Below are 16,740 nucleotides of genomic sequence, written 5' to 3'. Positions count from 1 at the left end.
TTACTGATGTTGCAACACAGTCAGTCTCAATTACGTTCTATTTTACAGCTTGGCTGGACGTTACAAAATCTGTGTTCAGGCTATGTGCCTTGGCGTCTAATCAACACAACGTCACTATTTAATATCTTTAACCTTACTGATAAACAAATCAGTTTGGCACAAAAGGGTGCTGACTATACAATTCTGAGCATTGAAAAACTTGAGAGATTACCATTGACAATGTCAGAACCACCTGTCATTGAATGGATAATACATGGGATAATAAATATACCGATAACAACTTTCCAGTTTCAATACTGCCAAAAAAATATACAGGCAGGCCAGTATGAAAGGTTGGGTAAAGGATACATTAAGTCCACATGGAACTTGCCCTATACACACACATGTGTCAGTAATAACGGACAGAGTGTATTTCTTAGTGGTAATAATTGTGAAAAATCACTAAGTGGCATACTTCTGTGTCAGGGTATTAGTTTGCATGGGGCCTCTGAAGGGACTTCAAATAACCTTTCATGTCACCAGTTAGGCACACCTGCAACACAAATAGAACCATTCTTTAGAAGACTTTCGAACTGGAGTTACATTCTAATTGTAGATCACAGATGTTGTGTCTTGCTGCCAGGAAAACCTTATCTTGTAAGCGTGACTTCCAGGGTCATGTGCTGTGAAATAGTATTGTTCCCGAATGATGCTCCAGACAGGGAGGGAAGGTTATGGCCCAGTTTAAAAATCTCTTCTATTCGAATTGATACTTTAAGCAGAATGAAGACTGTGCTCCTACAGACGCCAACCCAGTTGACGTAATCAAAAGAAACGTATGATCTCCAAGTTGCAAGGACAACGGCAGAGATTCATTCAATGTTATCAACAAATTGCCCCCTACACTTCGCAGAAATACTGAACGAAATCTTAAATATTTCTGATACAAGTGGTATCGCGAGTGTATTTAAGACAGTTTTTTCAGGCGCTTTAACCCCATTCAAAGCGATCCTGGGTATCTTTCCAAATTTCGTCCATTCCATCTTTGGCGGACTTCCACTCCTGTTGGGACTCGTAGCAGGCATTTTATTCTTGCTACTCTTGCTTCGTTATGGCAAACCATGTCACAGACAAGACTCCAGCAACAATGGAAGAAACGATCCTAGCTATCCGCTACCGGGACCGCATAACTAAAGTCCTTGGCTTAGCCCGGCTACGAGATCTAAATATGACCTGGTTTCTTTCATTCAGACCCATCTGGCAGAATTGTGTTATGCCTGTATTAAGGTGCATGCTATGCGGCAAGGAATGCGTGTTGGACACCTGTCTTACACTACAATCAGACGTACCATTGGATGCAGATACTTTGTTGGGTCCAGTAAAGGCTCATGCATTGTGCTGTCCCCAGCGGCTACCTATCCTGATGACGGCATTCGTGGAGACTTCACCACTACGATTGAAGGGTAGTGAAGTACAAGATGAAAGCAGCATCAACCAGATACGACCTTCTGTAAGCAGTTCTGATCAAACCATCATTGAAAGCAATCATGCGCATGACTGCATGGTAGCGACATTTTCGAACCTAGTCGAACTTTCACCAGAAGCTGTAGACTGTTTTTTCGAGAGTCTGTCTGAAATGATGTTTTCACCTGAAAAGAGAGAATGATTTTAAACAAACTTGCACCCTGAACTCTGAATATGGCCTTCAGTCTTTATGAAAACAAAGTGACTGTGAACTATTTTTTCTCTTCTCCCCTGAATAGCGAAAACTTTTTTTCCAATTCCAAAATATTTACCTTTTTTGGCACTTATCTTCTGCTTAAAGTAAAACTATAATTAGAGAACAGAACTTCTATTCTTAGGAATACTAGAGACATTGCATTACCTCAACCTCTAGTTTATATGCAATTAATTGTGTTTATATGTGATGAGATGGTCTCGCAATTTTTTTTCTGTATCAAGAGCCATTTCATGTGTAAATTCGCAAATCATTCATGCCGATATAAAATATGCATCTCCTTATTGAAGGATTATACTGCTTGAATGCATACAGTACCTATACTCATTTTGTGCATTTCGCTTACACCTTTTTTCAAATACAAAAAACAAAATGTTTTTGGGGTGGTTCAGTATACACATGCACTGTTAGTTATGTTTACTATTGCTTAGGTTAGTAAATATGTACATAAATTCGTGGAGTGGGTGTAGTGTGTTTATCTAGGTACCTATATTGATACTCCTATTTCTGACCCTTGTCCAATTATTAATTCACTAATGTCCATACACCGGCACAGAAACCCGTCTTCAGATTAGGTCATAGCGCATGCTGTCACATTAAGCAAGCACTATCCCTTCAGCCCCCTAGAAAGCACACCGAGTTCTCAAAACAAATCAAACCTCCAACAGACCTGGGAAATCCCCCGCAGCTATTGTTTTGATTTCGCTCGAGAACTCCTGCAAAGAATGTAAGAACGACCAGTCCTTATGACATTCTTGCTGACGTCTTATGTCCATCCTTACGTCAAACACGGCACCTTTCAGGTATAAATATACCGACGCTGCCCTAAGCTAGGACACGGTAGTGACGAGTTTGGAGCAGCGCTACTTGCCGGAGAGCCCAGCTGATGCAGAAAAGCCCACGGACGCTGCCCCTCCCTTTTGACGCGCTGAGAGAGACGCTGCCTTTTCTCCTGCCGAGAAATCCAGCCTCCGGCGTTTCCAGCCGCCCTCGCGGGTAACTGGGATATCGAGTCCTGAGACAGAGATACCAACCCTCCAGCCTTCTAAATCCCAGGTACTGAACTGACTAAACCCTTATAGAGAATTCTTGAGTCAGATCCTTGGCAAAACAAACTTAACTTAAACTGCTACTTACTTACTCCCTCCCAAGTATTAGGCTTAGGTCAGGTACACCGGGGTAGGCGTAGTTAGAAGCACCAGTTGAGAACGATTAGTCAATGTATATATGTATGTATATCTTTTATCCATTTTAAGTATCATATGGCTAAGAAACCATACAAATGCTTTTACAGTATTATTTTATAATCCTGTTTTTACTGTATGCACTTTACTTAACTATAAGTATTGCAATAATAGCGATTCATTTCTCTTGTATGAGAAAAGAGACTGATCAATAAATAACATCTTTTTATTGAAGCACGCCCATCTCTTCTTCTCTACAAACTGGTGAAACTAAGAATGCACGTACTGACTGAGTAAAATAGTTGTCTTTTGTTTTCACACGACTCTAGAGATATACTCTTGATTAGGGGAGAGCAAAGTTGTCATGTTCTATGGTTGTCAGAAACTAAATCCCTTCTTGTCTATCCAGGGAGGTTAAACTCCTCCTTGCCTATTCGAGAAAGTTTCTAGTGAACTCTGAGCTAGCTGGCACACATAACTGTAAGTCTAATATCGTCAGTAGAAGACCTAGTTAACCACAGTCCTACGTCTATACTATTGAAGATATTATTCCAATGCGCAGAGCCTATTGGGATAATAGGAACTACACTACAATGTACTACTACATGGTGAATTGCATCAACAGCAACCGGGTATGTGGTGCATGTGTGCACTTTGGGGTATCAACTGCCAGCATGCAACAGACATATGTGTACCTGTCCAGGAGGGATATGGGTGCCATGGTTGATGTTCAGACTGGGTATTGCCCTATGTACACCTGCGTGTGCATTTTTAGTCAATATCAGATAAGAATACCAGTGCATGACCGGTAATGTTGTGTATTGACAGTGTTTAGTGCATGTAAGTGCAGGCAACTAATTTGGTCCTTCTTTTCCTACTTATGTGTAGAAACCTCCACGGGCACAGGAGACAGCGCCATGGAACCGGAAGAGCCGCAGGGCCAGCCTGGGACAGCGACTGAGGAGTCGGAGAGACCCAGTGGCACGGAGGGTAAGGAGAGCCAGACCGAGGAGTCCTCAGCACCATACACCTCAGCTGAGGGCCACAGCAGCTCAGAGAATGACTCCCTTGTGGGGGGCGGGTGTCAGCAGCCAGGAAACAACGGAGGGTGTGGCTGTCCCCGCCACCACCACCCTCCCATCTGCTCCCATCCCAGAGGTCCGTGGCAGCTCCCGTGTTCAGGAGCATGTCTCCTTCGTGCCAGGCACTGCACCCCCTGCCCCTGTGTCCCCTGCTGCCCTGAGTGTGGAGGCTGCGGACCTACTTAAACAGATCCATGTGGGGCAGACATTCATGCTGAGTGTCCTCCATGCACACACCGGTCTGTTGACACAAGTGGTGTCGTTCATTGAGGGCATCTCATCTGGCATGTCGGCCCTACAGAGGACCAATCAGTCCATTGCCTCCTCCCTGACGGCAGCAGTATCCCTCCTCTAGCAGTCCCTGACCCCTTCAGCCTGAGCCCAAACTACTCCTCCTAGCACCCTACCTGTCCCCAGCACACACACACCTGTATGGTAACCCAAACTCACAGACAGCACAATTTCACCCACACATAAGTCTAAACATGCATGCAAGCAAAGTCAGGGGACTGATGCCACACACACACACAGGGGATGGGTCTAAAACACACACACAGGCATCCACAAGCACTCTGCAGTCCTCAGATCCCTCTCCCTCCAAGAGCCCTTCCCTTGCCTTACCTGCAACCCCTTGTGCTAAGAAGCTATTCCTGTGTGACCTAGGCCTCTTCCCCTCAGATCTAGCAGAACCTGACTACAGGGGGAAGAGGAAATCCCCGCCACACAGAGAAGAGTGCCCCTCACACCCAGACCCCCTCCCCCAGGCGCAGGCAGACTGAGACCCCCACCCACAAGTCACCACGTACCCGGAAGAGCAAGACCCCACTCCCCAGATCCACTGCACAGTCTCCTTCCTCCATCCCCCAGGTCAGCACACCACAGGTTCCCCTGCCACTCCCTGTCCCAGGTTCCCCCACCCACAGATACATCATCCCAAAATTGATCATGCCCTCCCCAACTCCCACTTGCTCTTCCACTGACAACACCACCAGTCTGTCTGCTACTGCAAGTACTGTGGATACTGTGTCCCCCCCCAGCTGTCCTGCCAACCTCACCTGCACCCCTTTCCACTCCCATGGGGTTAGACACTGCAGTGGAGTCCACGCCCACCCAGTCTGACCTGGGCACTGCAGTGGGGACCATGTCCACTACACCTGACCTGCCCACTGCAGTGGTTTCAGTACCCACCCCATCAGACTTGTGCCCCACAGTTGTGATGGCACAACCCACTGCAGTGCCACTGACTCTCCTGCACCCAGCACCCATTCCCAACCTCCTTCTGAGCCCTGATGCTGTCCCAGCAGTGCCTGACCTGCCCTATGTTTGCCCCTCAGAGTGGATGTCCCCCAAACCTTATCAGTGCAGGCAGGCAATGAGTGACAGGTGTCACTCACACCATCATTGGACTTTGGATGTTACAATGGACATTGGACTACATTTCAACATTTATTTTCCCTTCCAGATGGCAGATTGCTGAATAAAGCATTTTGTGTTATCCTTTTGCATTTGATTTAGCTGTAGATTGTGTTGCTGCAGTTTAGCCTGACCTTGGTGTGAAGATGCAGGATTTACAAATGTCTGTTACTGAGGTGTTGATGTGGTGTACTCCATGTGGCCCATGAGATGTGTTTTATGTTCAGGTTGGTATCCATGTCATCCTTTGCAACTGAGTGGGTCTGGTAGGATTTATTATTTTGGCACAGGGATGGTAACATTTCATTGGCATGGCCACATCTGTGTCTTCCACCCATGCACATATGATGTGCTTCACAATGTCCAATTTGACACTTTCCCAGACTGCTGTGCCATCTCCACTGTACAAGCAGGTGTGGACATCATTGGTGTGAAGTCAACTGTGTCTTCTGTGCAACTTTGTAGACATATGTATTGTCCATGTGCGGGGGACTTACGGGGGAATTAAGGGGTAATCCCGTACCCATGCGTATGTCACCACTGCCTACATTGGGTGGTAGATGAAAGTTGACTGTACAGGTGTTGTGCTGACATGCCCAGGAATCATACATACAGTTTTGCATGTGCTGCTATTTCCATTATACTCAACAAACAAAATAGCCAGACAGATTTATTTTTTAGATTTTTGATCCCAAACCAGCCAATCAGTTCTGGAGGGTCATCTATTTTATTTTAGTATTTTTTGTATTTTTAGAAAAACATTTAACCATTTGATTTATATATGTCATCAAACAGACAGTCAGCGAACAGTGAAAAAATACATACAGACAAGTGAAATGTGCATAAATGTACAAGTGCTATACAATTGCTCAAAATCTATAAATACTATCAGTTCATACAGGCAACACCAAAAACTGTTGATCAAATACCTGACAATAAATTCACATTAGGAACCAGTCCTTTATATTAGGTACAAAAAGACAAGCGGACAAACAGTTCAGAAGCACTGCCTGCCTGTCTTGCTAAACCAGGGATAGGGAAGTGAATTATAGGGTTGCAGAACTAGGGATGACACTGTATAAATTTAAACGGCCCTAGTGGCACCCTTTTTCTTTTTCCCGGGCTTAGGGTTTTGACCTCTCGATCCGTTGCTAGATGCTCAGTTTCGAATCCGTGGAATGGGTTAATGGCGCGAAACGGAGTTGATATATGGCTCTTCCGGGTGCTGTGACGTGCTGTTCGTGGCGATCCGTCTAGAACGTGGGAACTGCGCATCATACTTGACCGGCAGGAAGTTGCAGTGTTTAGGTTGCCGTGCGGCGCGAATTGAGTGTTTCCAGGTCAGGCTCGGACGGAGATTGATGATGGAGTCGGAGCGTGCGGATCGGTCGCGGATTTTGCAGTTTTCCGCATTGTACTTCCTCGCCCGGACGGTCCCGCTCCTGGTAGGGTTCGGCCGTGAGGTAAGGCTACTGACACGTCTCGGAGGGCTGACCAACCGAGATCGGAATCGGCCCCTTAGTAGAGCACAACAAATCAGAGCTATGTTAAAAAATATTTTTTTCATGTTTATGTTACAATACATATATTGTTTAAATTGAAAGGTCATTTATGTGGAGCATTAAAACTTACAAATGAAATTAAGTAGGGGGTAAGGGTAAACTGCCAGAAAGAAATATGTTTACTGTCATGCTTGTGTCTCCTTTACCTCAAAATTAATTAAATGTTCTTCAGTGGCTCTTGCTACATCTTGTCCTTAATTTTGATATTGTAGATATTAAGGGCCCCATTAGGATGGCGGGCGGTGGTGCTGGGACCGGCCGCCAGACGTGTTGCGATCCCACACCACTGATTAGGATGCGACCGCATTCCGCTATCTTCACATTGTGGCGAGTGCTGCATTGCCAAAATGGCATGTTGTACTTTGCCATGCACAATGTGGCAGACACCGTGTAGTGCCTGCCACCTTCTGTATGGCAATGTAGGGGGGTACCATAGGTACACCCCAAGTGCAGCCCCCCAACCCCCCAGGGGCCCGCAACTGGTCCCCAAACCAATTCCCACCAGTCAACAAAACTCCTAATCTGTTTGTGTGTAGCTCATATTTTCACTGCCTTAGTGTTTGTGGAACCTGTTTTGTTGCCAAAATCCATTACCTGAAGGCATGTGCACGATCTACTAAAATGGATATGTATAAGGATTTGGGCTCTAGATCTACTTTCACTCACAAGACCAAATGCAAAATTACAGCATATATAGAAATCATGTCTGCTTCTTGGGTGATAGACCACTAGATCTGTAATAAGCAATTCACATTGTTCAGCACCTTTATGTTTAACCAATACATATTATTCCTGTTTTTGAATAACATAAAAATCCCTCTATGAACGTGGGTTCAAACAACACATCCTATCACTATTGGAAATTGTGCTATGGCATAAAATCCAACTTTTGTATTCTGCTTATTCCTGGGTGTAATTGGGAAACTGATACCAGTATTTATTGGTGACAACATTGTATCCAGTACTTTTGTGGAACCCTTGACAAAACACTCTAAGACATACCGCCTGCAACATCCACCACCCTTGGTAGCTTACTGATGCTAGTAAGTGAAGGCCACAGAAAATTTGAATATGTGTACATATAGCTTGGCTGCATGGCTGCTGTCATGCACTCAAAAATACTTGCTGGAGTGTTGAGTCAGTCTGCTCCAGTCAAAAATGGCACCACTCTCATGCTGCTCATATTCAGCATGAAAGCAGCATCGGGATTTAGAGAGGGGAGTTGGTTGTGGCTCGAGCAGTATTCGTGCTAACTGCATCAAGACAAAAAAAGGTAAGTTTGCTTTTTATTTTATTTTTACCTTTTTCGCCCACTTATCAGCACTGTGAGAAACTCTCATTGCCTTCAGCCCTAATTCCAGAGTTCTCAGTCAATCATTCCTGCACCTCTTATAAAACTGTGAACAAGTCATGATTGAGAGCTTTGGAATATGAGCCTAAAGGCATTGCGATTTATCACAGTTCCTGTCACTGGCTCCACGACTCTCCACTCTTGAGGGTCACCGACCACCACTGCAACCATGGAGGTGAGACTGAAGCCGATGCTGGAAATCCCCTCCCTCTCAGAACGATGCAAGATCCAGGGACAAGACTCCTAAATCTCACATTGCTTCGAGGGGGAAAGAGTGTAGGAACTCAATAAGAAAAGAGAAACTTACAGTACTGTATCTGCTCTGCTATGATGCACACTGCTTAACTTGTTGTGATGCTTCTGAGACCTTCTGTCTTTGCGAAGGTAGGGACATCTGGTTTTGTGAAGGTGCAATACACTGGAAACAACAAGAAAGGGCAATTACCATCAGAGCACTAGGAGACCCTGATAACATTGGAGAAGTGTGGCTCACTGGTTAGAGGAGGCAGACCCTGAAGCAGAGGTCAGACCCGGGACCAGGGTTCAATTCCCGACGCGGCAGGGTCTTGAGCCCAAATATCCACGGACTCGATAATTCTCGTTTCGGTGCCTACTTGAATCACGGGTTCACACTCTGCAGCTCTGGGCATTAGCCTGCTTAATCTCCACTACGGCCCCCCCGCGGCGGGATGCCTGGCTTTCACCTTGGGGAAGCCAGGACGGATTCCCAAGGCAAACGCCGAGATGCCTACGGGTAATCAAGCGCTATATAAGAACGCATAATAATAATAATAATAATAATAACATTAAGTTTAGTGACATTCACTTACATGCTTCTTCTACAATACAGAATAAAAGGTGAATGACCAGATTCACAGACTGAAATCTTTAAGACATTTGAGGAAGAACTCAATACACAGATTGGAGCCTCTGAAACTCAGCGGATGAAATTAGGAACAAGGGGGTCGATTACGATGGTGGGTTGTCTGCCACCGCAGGGCCGGCGGTGGCGGACAGCCCGCCATCAACCTCAATATTCCCACAGCCAAATTAGGATGGCGGTGGGAATGGTACCTCAGCGGACGTCCGCCATGGTCCCGCAAGGCGATCCTTTTCCGCCCGCATTGCGGGACATGGTACAATGGGGGTATTATGGCGGTGCCTTGCAGGCACCGCCGTGTGCATTAGGATGCCTGTCTTTTGTGGCGGAGATCCTGCCGCAAAAAGACAGGCGGTGAATGCCTTCGGGCCCGTTGCGAGGCCTCGGGGTGGGGTGCTGCACATGGCGGGTACCAATGGTACCCCCCTTCATTTACATGTACAAGGTGGCAGGCATCACTTGGTGCCTGTCACGTTGTACATACAAATGCAAAGCATGTATTTTTACATTGTGGCGGGTGCTGCTGCCCGCCATAATGTAAAATATACAGGATGCGCCCGCCAGTGTGGCGGGCGCAACGTAATTTGTATTGCGGGACCGCCGCACCTATGGCGGGTGGCCCTTTTGCCTATGCGATGGCGGGCAGACTTTGTCCGCCTGCCATCGTAATCGTCCCCAAGGTTTGGAGTTTATGGCACTCCAAAGGTTACACTCGAAACATGGATTGGAGTTTATGGCACTCCCAAGGTAACACTCGAAACACGGGTTGTAGTGTCTGGCACTCCCAAAATTACACTCCAAGCATGGGTTGGAGTTTCCGGCACACCCAAGATTGCTAGAAACAGAGGGTTGGAGCAATGACTCCCAAAGTATAGTAGGGACACAAGCTTGGTGCTATAACACGCCAAATGTATACTCAGAACACAAGGTTAGAGCTATGACACACCCAAAGTATATTAGGATCACAAGGTTGAAAATATGACAATCCCAAGGAATAATGAGTACTCAGGGCCTCATTTACAATAAGGCTGCACCACCAGAGCATCACTTTTTGGGATGTTCCAGTGGCCAGGAGTCTGCTCCATTTTTACCAGGCAGCACTAAGTGACTTTATCTGGCTTAATGTGGCCTTGTGAATATCGTTCCCTTTAATGTAGTTTTCTGTGTCAAAGGAGTGTGCATATGGTGTTGCTGTGGGTGTTCCCAGTAACACCCATGGCTTTTTGACACTGCCCCAGATTTATGAGGAATTGTAACTCTGATGTTGTGACTAAAATGTATGCCTCCCCAGTGGAAGCACAAGGGAGTCGCAACGAGGAGAAATAACTTTATTTCTCCTTGTTTTCCCTTTTTCTATGTTTGCTGCATTCTGGCATACACCTAGAATGAGGGAATAGCCTCTTGTGACTGTTTTTGTGCAGGAAGGCTTCCTTTCCTGCACAAAAACAATCATCCCTGCAACACCGGCACCCTTGCACCATTGCACAAAGGTGGCCTACGTTGGTGCATGGCAGCCATTGTGTGCCAGCGCAGGGGAAAAGGACAGGAATGTAACTGATAGCTTCGGTGCATTCCTGCCCTTTATTTTGCCATAGGGCAGTGCAGCCAAAGGCTTGAAGTGCGGCCCGGGTTACATCATCTTGTAAATAAGGCCCTTAGGTTGGAGTTTACACACACTCAAGGTACTTCTTGAAACACAGATCTCGGTGCAAGGTTCATACATGTATCAGGCACAAAGAAAAGCGCTCTAATGGCACTATCGTTCATAACAAACAAACAGGGCTGATTCTCTATTCCTCTTTATTTACTCTGTTCTAATGCCAAGGTTGCAGGGAGAATTCAGGGCATGAAACAACAAGATGAACTGGAGGATGTTACTGAGAGGAAACTTGGAAACAAGTCTATTATCTTGAAGATGCCTTTTCTTCGGCCTGCATACTACTGTTAAAAGATACTGTGCACTAACCTAGTCTAGTACTTAGCCTAGTACGTCAACTTGTCCTAAGTTCGAAGAAGGTCTCAAGGTCTTGACTCAGGACGTCACCGAGAAACTGGAGTAGCTGAGCAGGAGATAGAGACAAATGAATGCGCCATTGGAGCAGGAGCTCAAGGAAACACTGGAGGAGGCGATAAACTATAGATGAGTAGAGCACTGCCTAGGTCCAGTCATTTCAGCTAGAGAACGGGTAGGAAGAAAGCTTGTTCCGCAGTGAGCGAGGCCAAGCAAGGAGCTCGGGTCTGGGTGTCATTTATATAACATCTTCAGGGACCAATGGACATAGCGGGGTCAAGTGTGGCACAAGGCGCACGTGGCATTCTGGAAAGTTCTACAAGACTCCTGAAGGAAACACGCCATGATCTTAGAGGAAGAGCAGGTGCAAGCAAACAGAAGGAACAGGAAACAAATTTATTATTTTGACTAAACATGCACATGGGAAAACACGCCAAGACCCTAGTAACAGCAGGAGCAAAGCAAGTCATTGGTTAACATGTTCAGTGGATGCTTGAAAGCTCATGCATAATGGAATCAGGGTGTTTGTGGAAACTCAAGTGTGGAATCATAGAGCTACATAAGGAGCCACGAAGTTAACACAATACAGGATCAAGGGTAATGGACTCTTGGGGAATTGGGGAATAACCCTACTCAGAATCAAGGGTAATGGAATCATGGTTTTGGGGAAACTCTCGCAAGTTATCACTGTGTGCCATAAAGAGCTACAGGTGTAAAGCAACATGAGTCTTTCGTGCTAGTCCCTCTACACGGAGGACACATGAGTGGGTTGTGACAGGTGAATTGGGTGTGTTTCCCTAGTATGTGCTCAAGTTCATCTATAAGTTGAAGTATTTCGTTAACACATAAACTAGACTTAGCATATTTACTTCCTCTGTTTGGTCGAATACTGCCATGCTATGTCTAAATATCCTCACTTTCCTCCTTCTACCCTGCTGGATTGCAAGTGAACACATCCTCCTCACCACTCCATATAGAGTGCTACCTGTAAAAAATTGGGTTATTGGTTCAGGGGTGGTAGAAGCTGCACTCAGACAACAGCCACAATCCTTGTCAGGGTGAACCACAAAAGTCACTATATTAACCTGTGCTTAAAGCTTTGATAGCTTGGCACAAACAGGCTATGACCAGTTTTGTGAGTGGATCTCTAGGGCGCTGGATTCTCTGATACCCATCGTGTCTAGTAAAGTGAGTGTTCGGCAGTCGAGCCCCTGGTATGACAGTGCGCTGCGTGCCCTGAAGGGCGCTTGTAGACGGGCGGAGAGGGCGTGGCGGAAGACGTATGGGGCTGATTTGAAAGCTGCTTATGTTGTCTCCGTCAGGACTTACCATCGTGCTATTTGTAGAGCTCGTGCGGCATTTTATGCCTTTGAGTTCCGCAATAGCTCGAACCCGTCCAAGACCATTTTTAAGGCCGTCAAAGATCTCTTGGCAAAAAGGACTTCCTCTGTGGCAGTGGGGTCCACTTCCCACTGCGAGGCCTTGGCTGCCTTTTTTCTGGAGAAGGTCCAGGCTATTTACCGGGCCTTCCCCAGTTCGGGGCCCGCCTTGGAAATTCAAGAAGGGGGTCAAAGTCTTTCTGTCCTGCACTCCTTTCCCCCACTGTCTCTGGAGGGATTTACTAAACTTGCCTCGCAGATTAAATCGGGCTCTCCGTCGGACCCAATTAGATCTGCTCTTTTCAGAGAACAGTCTTTTCGGGGGTGCTCTGCAGTTTGTACCCTAGTTAATCTGTCATTGGAATCAGGGGTGGTCCCAACCAGATGGAAGCAGGCGTTGTTTCCCCAATCATTAAGAAGCCTGCACTGGACCCTTCGAAACCTGAAAGCTATCGCCCCATATCACTCTTACCCTGGCCGGCAAAGATTGCGGAAGCCTATGTTAACATGGCCCTGTCAGAATATCTGGGCCGGACTAAAGCCTTAGATCCCACGCAGAACGGCTTCCGTGCTGGGCACAGCACGGAGACGGCTCTCCTGGCCATGGTAGAGCACCTACGTATGGTGCTGGATGCTGGTCAGACGGCGGCGCTGATATTATTAGATCTCAGCGCCGCCTTCAACACCGTCTCCCATAGCATCCTGTTACATCGGCTAAGGGAGATTGGTGTTGGGGGACAGGCCCTACGGTGGTTCAACTCCTTCCTTGACAATTGCTCATTCTGTGTGGCTATTCCTCCCTTCAAGTCCAAATATCATCCTCTGGCCATGGGGGTTCCGCAGGGATCCTCGCTGAGCCCCACGTTATTCAACCTGTACGTGAGACCGCTGGCTGAGGTCGCTAGGCAATGGGGCCTGACTTTGGTCTCATATGCCGATGACACTCAGCTGGCGGTTACTCTCAGCGGGGATGCGGAACTAGATGCCCCCAGGTTTCAGAATGGACTGAAGGCGGTGGCCAACTGGCTGACGGCGAACTGCCTTCAGCTTAATGCCACTAAGACAGAGATTATGATTGTCGGGAAGAGAGTGGAGCTTTGGGGTGACAGGTGGTGGCCCTCAGAATTGGGTCCAGTTCCGTCGCCGGTCTTGGAATTGAGAAACCTAGGAGTCTGGCTGGATGCTGGCCTTACTTTTGTCGGCCATACCAAGAAAACAGCAGCTTGTTGTTTTGGCGTTCTCCGAGGCCTGAGACCCGTGCTCAGATTCTTTGATGCCCCAACTAGGCAACTGGTGATTCAGGCTACGGTTATCTCTCGCCTGGATTATGCCAGCTCTCTCCTGGTGGGAGCTAACCAGGCAGAGATCTCCCGCTTGCAGCGGGTACAAAACGCCGCAGCAAGAGCGATAGTTGGTCTGCCCAGATTTTGTTCGGTCTCCAATGTTCTTTGATCTTTGCATTGGTTACCTATGAGGAAGAGAATTGATTTTAAGGTCCTCTGTTTGACTTTTAAAATTTTGAAGGTCATGGGGCCTCAGATCTTGTCCAATTTTTTGTCCCTCTATGTTCCAACTCGTGCTCTGCGTTCCGCTGGCCAGGCTCTTGCTGTGGTCCCACGTTTCAAGCTCTGTCGTGCTGGTGGACGCTCTTTCTGTGTCAAAGCTGCAACTCTTTGGAACTCCCTCCTCGTCTGTTGGAGGATCTTATGCTTTTTCGGAAAGCTATTAAAACATTTTTGTTTTAGTATTCCCCTTTAGCTTTTCTGTTTTTGGCTGCTTGTTGTGTTGTGTCTCACCTTGTTGGTGGCGCCAGGACGCTCCTTTGCTGGAGCAGCTGTGTGCAAAACAAATACCTATAACATAACATAACATAACAAAGTAGTCAGGCTTAAGTTAGAGGCAACATGTAAACCAAGGATCGCTCAAACCCCACTGTGCCTGGAGAGCCCCGGGTTGACAAACCCCACTATACAAGCCTTGATGATTTATTGATGAATAGTATTTATGCAACACACAAACAGTAAGAATGTGAACTCACAGCACACACAAAAAAAACAATTTAGGAACACAGAGTAAATTGTGATATATAAAATGATGCCTGGATGAAAAAAAACAATCTCTAGAAATAGAGATATAAAAGTTGTAAGTAAAAATAGCACCTGTAAGAGCAAAGCGCCACTCACAGTGTTCTGAGCTGGCTAGACCATGAAAAAGTCAAAAGTTAAGGGTCGACGGTTATGGAGCACGGGTCAGATATAGGGACCAGATTAGTCTAGCAGAGAGAGTTACCTTCTAAATGTCCGATGCGAAGAGTTCTGCTTGCGGTGGTGGAGGTGTTGAGGATCAGGGAGAGCATTGCAGATAATTTCTGCTGAAGCGCGAAGATCCAGTCGGGTTTAACAGATTGTCACTGCCAGAGCTGCACATTGTCGATAACCCCGGGCTGTTGTTGATGTAGCATGAAGTGTAGATCTCGTGTTGCTGGTCATTGCTGGCGGTTGCTGTAGTGCAAAGAGCAGGTCTTCATTGAACGTTCATGCTGGCAGCCATCGCAGGCAGCAGAGATTTGGCACAAAGGGGCCTATGTGCAGTTGTGAAAAGTCCAAACTTCAGGACTTCACCTGTTTGTCTTTGGAAGACCTTGGACCAATACCACTCAACGCTCTGGATCAATGAAGGCACCTAGGATCAGGAGCATACTCCAGCAGAGGCCAGCACCCCCACATTTGCACAGACAAGTTCAATTGCATGTCCAGGAAGGTCAGGTAGCAGCAGGTTAGCATGGCAGAATCAGGAATCCCACTGGAACCTGTTATCTCCCTGCAGCTCAAACAGGAGGTCATCCAACTGACTCATGGAGCCACTCATGATAGCTTGTGATAAAGGTAAGCAGGACAAGTCTTCCTTCTCAGACAGCAAGGCAGTCCTCAGCAGCAGGGCATACCTCTGGCAGCAGAGCAGACCTTCTTCTGTGATGTCCGCAGGCCAATGAATGTTCTGAAGAGTGGCTCTGGAGGTAAAATATTTATAGCTGGATCCAGCCATTGTATGTGGGAGGACACGCTCTCCTACATCCACATCTGGTTCTGGAAAGTTCTTCCCTTCCCCCGGACGGCTCCACACTGCATGGGATGACAATACGCTGGTGTCAGGGTCCTTTGTGCAAGCTGGAGGTAAGCACTTTGAATTGTATGTGGGGCAGGACAATGCTCCACTCTCAGTTATCCTGGCAGGATGGCTCATCCTGACCCCATCTAGTCCTCTTTTTGTCACTGTTGGGGAGGAATACTCAAACCCTAGTGGCAGAGCCATTCACAGTTATGTGACCCAGGATACTGGCAGAAGGCACATTCTTTAGGGCAAAAAACAGCCAATTTCCTGAAATCCTCATGATTGTGGGTATGCTGTGAGAAGCAGTGCCCACTTTAAAAAATGCCCCCTCATGTCTTCTCACAAGATTTAAGATGGGAATCGGCTGGATTGCTGGGCAACAATGCCACTTACTGAAGTGTTGGCAAGAAAGCTTTTCCTACCGGCATAGTGGAGGTGTATGTTACAGAAAGCATGGAGGAATAGGCTGGGCCTCCCTCTGCCCTGCCTTCTATAGAGATACTGCAGAACATGATTACAGCAGCAGTTGAAGCTGCAATGAGAGCAAGAAAGGCTCATCCTGCCCCCCCTAAGTTGCCACGCTGGATTCAGATCCCTTGCAAGATACAGATGAGTAAGATATCAGAGGGCGATTTGAGCACGTTACAGAGCTGATACTGGAAAATTTGGGCTTTTCTGCTCCTGTGGTGACACCATCAGAGGAGGATTTTCTAGCATATTATCAGTGCACTAAACCTGAATCCCTCACATTACACACTTCTGTTAGAAAAGTGTAGATCAATGAGTGGAAGGATTTTCAGCATCAATCCTTTCCTCGCTTTCTGCTGAAGCGGAATCCTGTGGAGGGGTATTCAGATGTATTTCCCTCAAATGTTAAGGTAGTCAAGCTTATGGTGGGTCTTTCTATTCATGGGTCAGACATGTAGGAGGATTCTCTTCCCTCTGGTTCTGTGGACAAAAAGATCGAAACTGCATTTAAAAGATAGTATTCTGCTTCCAATTTTTTGGTCATGGGTAACGCTTATTCTTTGTATGCTGTCCCACACTGTT

This window comes from Lissotriton helveticus, chromosome 7, assembly GCF_964261635.1.
Source record: "Lissotriton helveticus chromosome 7, aLisHel1.1, whole genome shotgun sequence".
NCBI lineage: Eukaryota > Metazoa > Chordata > Amphibia > Caudata > Salamandridae > Lissotriton > Lissotriton helveticus.
The sequence above is the reverse complement of the archived record's forward strand: the minus strand, read 5'-3'. Positions refer to the sequence as shown.